Below are 5,426 nucleotides of genomic sequence, written 5' to 3'. Positions count from 1 at the left end.
GTCCACTGGCTTAAAGTTCAGCATGGATTTGTTTTCTAACAACAACAATGACTACAACAAAAAGGCATTAGCATAAAATTGTCCATATAACAGACACTTCTTTTTCATCATCCACTGACACTCCACATGCCACTTTACACCTTCAATCTTATGTGCAGCTCATCATGCAACAAGTGCAGAGCAACCCATACACATGTGGGTGGAAAGGCAGCCAAAATAAAGAGATGAACGGGCTCAATCTAAGATTATCCTAGCATATTGTCTGGAAAAAGTTGGCTTCCCGCTAATCTGCATCCCTTTAGGATGAAGAACATGAGTTCATGTCTTTGGGCCTCCTCACAGAATTGTATTACAACCCAATGTCTCCTAAATTTGCAGATTTCTTCTAAAGAAACGGACAAGCGTTAGATGTTTCTCTTGTGACACTTCACATGCTTTATTATTTAGAAAGTGTTACTGACGAGGATTCTTTCTAACTCAGCAAGAACCTTTCTCAAATCACTTAACTGGTAAATCACTTTGACCATTTTGATGAACATGCCCTGTTGTAAATCATTGAAGTCGGGACAACCGAAATAATCCTGGTACAAAATGCGAATTTTACGCAGCACGTTGTCACGTTGCTTCTCTTTCCGGCTCAAACGGTACACTCCATAGCAATATACATCTTCAAGAATTTTGCGTTGAACCAGCGTCAAAGCGATCGGATTCTCTTCGTTGGCTTGCATAATTAAAAGTTGCTGTGGACTAAATTCTCCATTTAATTAATCAAATTCACTTGGAAAAAAAAACTTATAAATACTTACTGACAGTAATTTTCCAATCTTCAAAAAAGCACAAAATCACGTTGAACCACTGCAGAGTGACCAGGTAAGAGTTAAAAATGGCGTTGCTAGTGCTGGGCAGCAATCGATGACTACCAACATCAATTATTATCGACCATTTTGCGAGTAACCATCCCTAATATCGATGGTTTCCAACAAATTTAACAACACTTCTTAAAACATTATTTTTGTTCTTCCTATGCTGGAGGAATATTTCCCATCAGGCATACATCCCGGTTTGTCAAGATTACAATAAACATGATTTGATCTCTGTTGAGTTTTTTATTTATCAACGCAAAAATAAATGGTTTCTACCCTGGATTCAAAATAGGGGCAGCTCAGGCAAATGCCCAGGGTGGCAAAAATCCAGTAATTTTATCTGACTCGGTCCAATTGGTGCAAAAAATACCAAACTCGGTTATTAAATTTTAGGTTGAATATTAAAGTTATAATTCTGTCAAATTTGATCGAAATGCAATATCCACATCCATTCCTCCCTGGATTTTGTTATGGTAGAACTATTTACACAAGTCGTGTTCTTAATTTTACAAACAATTTCAGTCAGGGCCGGATAAAGCCAGCCCTGAACTTTTGCCAATAAAAAACAAAGTTTTTTAGAAAATCAATTTCCAATAAGAAGGTTAGAACATGAACAAAAGGCGGATAAAAACAGTTTTCTTCGAATTTTTTAAGCATACATGTATACATACATACATATGTATTTGAGTTTAATTTTTTTCCTTTTAAGTGTGAATTTTGCCTAATTTCTAACCGATTCTATCTCAATTTGATCGCAGCATACGAGGGCAGTCCGATAAGCTTAGCTTACAAATGAAAAACGAAAATTTTGTAGAACTGTCGATTTATTTCTCAACATAGTCTCCTTTAAGGTTGATATACTTTATCCAGCGATGCTCCAACTTTTTTTAACCCGTCTGAAAAATAAGTTTTTTCCAGGTCTGAAAAATAGGCCTCCGCGGAGCTCCGTGGCGGCGATGACTTCCTCATTCGACTTAAGTTTCTGCCCGGCGAGTGACATTCAAGTTTGGAAACATAAAAAAGTCGCACTGGGCCAAATCTGGAGAGAATACGGTTGATTGGGCATCAGTTCGTTGCCTAATTGGAACATGGCGATGGCAGAGGTGTGAACCGGTGCGTTGTCATGGTGGAAAAACACATTTTTCTTCGACAGGTGGAGCCGTTTTTTCTTCAATTCAGCGTCGAACTGGCTCAATAATTCAGCATAGTAGGCCCCTGTGACTGTTTTGGCCTTCTCCAGATAGTCGATGTAGATCACACCTTGTGAATCCCAGAAATCACCTTTCCGGCTGATAGGAGAGTCTTCGCCTCCTTTGCAGCATATTCGCTTGGTGAAGTCACTGTTTGGACTGCTCCTTGGTCTCTGGTGTGTACCAGCGTAGAAAACCCTTGAGATTGCGTTTAAACAGATTCAAACACTGCTCTGTTGTCCGGAGTGAGGAAACGCGGCACTCATTGTGCCGATAGCTTTCTCATGCCCAAAATTTCATGCAGGTTATAACCCACGCGACCTTTCGAGCTACCTCCTATCTCAGCTACCTCGCGCACTTTCAATGGGCGGTCTGCCAATACGAGATCGTGGATTTCTTTCATGTTATCCTTGTAGTTTAAAACGGCAACATAAGCATTAAATTTAGTTTTGGAGATTTTAATGCAGAAAGCAAGACCGTTTTCTAAATTGCGAATTGCGTCAAATTTTTATAAATATTCCAAGAATTGACTAAATTTAGAGCGTCATGAAATTAAATAATTTTTTTTTTCTCAATTTGTAAATTTATTTTAGTGACAAAACCTTTAAAATTCGTTTTAAAATTCTCTAAAAACGCTGGGCCTATAATCCGTGGCGCCTGTACCATTTACCAAAACCACATGCTATATGGCTAATCCAGGCACTTATTTGCATCTGAAAATATGGAACAATGTTTTGGAGAATTACAACATTTTGTACAAATTAATCACCAAATGGCTAAAAAAAACTTACTTATTATTTGATTAGACAAATATTTCAATGTTTTATAAAATTGCATAAGAAAATGTGACAATAAGAAAGCGGGGAGGCCAGGACAAAGTCTGGTTAACCCAAATAATTTGATGTTATTTTTATACCCTTGCAAAATAGGTATATTAGTTTTAGTCAGAAGTGTGCAACGCATTGAAGGAAGCATCTCCGACCATATAAAGTATATATATTTCTGATCAGTACTATGAGACGAGTTTATATGTATAGCTATGTCTGTCCGACCTTCCGCCCATCCGTCCGTCCGAAATAGTTGTAAACAGTGACTTTTATCAATAACTTCGTTATTTTTTAAGCTATTGTCATAAAAGTAAATATTCGTCATATACCTCTTAATAACTGTGCCGAATTTGATGAAAATATTATATATTTTCCATTTTCACGGCTATTGATAAAGGAAAAGTCACAAAAAAACTAGCAAGGGTATGCAAACTTCGGCGCGGTCGAATGTGTGTATGTATATTCCTTGTTTTGCCAAATATCTGAAGGTAACTGTGTAAATGTGTAGGTATAAATAGGGGCCCTTATGTAAACAAAGTTGTCACCGTCTATATCCTTTTCATTTCTTTTCACAAGCCTCGACTCAAAGGGGGGATAGGGCCTCCATCCGGCTCTGCTCCTTCGCCTTGTCCCTCAGTCAGTCAGTCACTGAGCCAGCCAGCCAGCCAGCCAGTCAGGCAGGCAGGCAGCATTTCCGCTCTCCTTTTGTTTGCACTGGTAACAAAAACTCAGCGTGAGATAGTTAATTTGTTTTCACTTCAACAACAAGAATATGCCAGCATCTCAATCCACTCACCCCTCCCACACTTTCTCCACGGCGTCAAGCACTTTTGGCTCATTTATTTTCCGTTTGACGCCTGAGCGCTGCTTATTTGCACAACAATACGAAGATGTTGGCGTTGACGGCGATTGCGACGCCAAAGACGGCTAGAAAGAAATAGCCGCTGTCAAACTCATCAAATGACAGCAAGAGACAAGAACAAGTACATGTCCCAGTGCAGACGCCGACCGAAATACACCCTGTAGCTAATTTGGAATAATCAGGCAAACAAGAACGTTGCAGAGAAGTCGCAAGGACTTCCCTTGCCCAACACATGCAGGGTACGTGGCAAAATAAAAGTGTTGCTTGCACGGGGCGGACGGGGTGGGTGGACACTTGACAATTGCGAGAACGAAAAAGAAATGGTCACAAAGCAAAATTAAAAACACAAAAACAAAACAGAAGAGAGCCAAAAAGAGAACACAGGACAGAAGAATAAAACTGGTGGGGGGGTGGGGCTGCTAAGGTGTGGAGGAGGCGACTGACAGTCGAAAATGTAGAGCAAGTGGCAAAAAGGAAGTTTTATGACACTGACAACAATCATCCAGTTCAGCAGGATGAAAATTGTCACCAGAGAGAAGAGACACATACCACAAAGAGAGAAAGAGACAAACAGAGAAAGAGAGAGAGACGTGGAGAGGGATGGGCAGTCATGTCACGGGGCACAAAATGTTTCAATTTGGCGACAATTCATGTTTTGTTTTGGTTGGATGAGAAAAGTCGTGGCCAACTGGGTGGAGTGGGTTGTTGGTTGGGTGGCAGGTGAATGATTCGTGGGGAGCTGTAGAGGGGGGGTACATATTTTAATTAAATTGTTTGCCCAGCCACCGCCTGCTGGTGGTAGGTATGGGATGGCTAAAAAAAATCAAAAAAATCATCAACGGTTCATAAAGAGATAAGGTGTGAAATTTGTTGGCAAATACAAAGAGAATAAGGGAATTATGATGAACCTCCTTTCACTCCCCTTCACATCACCTCGCACATTTTGATGCTCCACCCTTTTTCAAAAGCTTTTCAACTCAAATAGTTTTAAGTTTCTATATATTTATCCATATTTTGATGCTTCTTCTGGATCATTTGCTCCTTCCGACCAAATTGTTCAGTTGTTCTTTTAGGGATCAAGAATTTATAAAGAATTACTTGAGAATTGCTACAAGTTGGAAATACTTTTTACTCAAATGTAGATAAATGCTTCTGCCTAGATTTGGTAGACAGGTGCGCTAAAGTGGCATGAGTTTATGTACATATGCCATTCGATCTTATGAATATTTTCAATGAAATTTTGACTTACTATCGATCTATGTATTTACCTTTTCATAGTTAATTGTCTACCGCTATCATTCTTTCTCTTTCTTTCAATCTTGTGTGCTTCTATGTCCCTCTCCCTCTGTCTGCTTTTCCGTTTTTGCCTCTATCTCTATAATTCTCTCTATGTGCTTTTTGGCATTTATTTTGGGCCTATCTTCAATGGGCCATAAATATAGCTTCAATGCTTCTGACCATTCAATTCCCACTTTATCCACCCAATGTTCTTTTCCACTGCCTCTTCGTCTCTATCTCTCTCACACACACACTCTCTCTCTCTCTCTCCTTTTCTCTATGCGTGTGTGTGGAGATCAATGAGATAAAATATATTTTATTATGCACACTGAACAACAGAAGAGCTGCAATTCAAAAACCGATTGCCACTAACCCAAAAACAAAAAAAAAAAACAAAACAAAACAA

At 39.3% G+C, this 5,426-nt stretch overlaps 1 long non-coding RNA gene across 1 annotated transcript; it reads right to left on the bottom strand.

The window, feature by feature from the left end:
- Positions 1-407: 407 nt before the first annotated feature.
- On the bottom strand, positions 408-937 carry LOC124460847. The gene is made up of 2 exons (XR_006954827.1): positions 807-937; positions 408-747 (listed from the first exon to the last, which is right to left on the bottom strand). It is a non-coding gene; the product is annotated as an uncharacterized LOC124460847 (long non-coding RNA).
- Positions 938-5,426: the final 4,489 nt, after the last annotated feature.

Source organism: Drosophila willistoni, unplaced genomic scaffold, assembly GCF_018902025.1.
Source record: "Drosophila willistoni isolate 14030-0811.24 unplaced genomic scaffold, UCI_dwil_1.1 Seg143.1, whole genome shotgun sequence".
Taxonomy (NCBI): Eukaryota; Metazoa; Arthropoda; class Insecta; order Diptera; family Drosophilidae; genus Drosophila; species Drosophila willistoni.
Note: the sequence above shows the minus strand (reverse complement) of the source record. Positions and strands in the feature narration are given on the sequence as shown.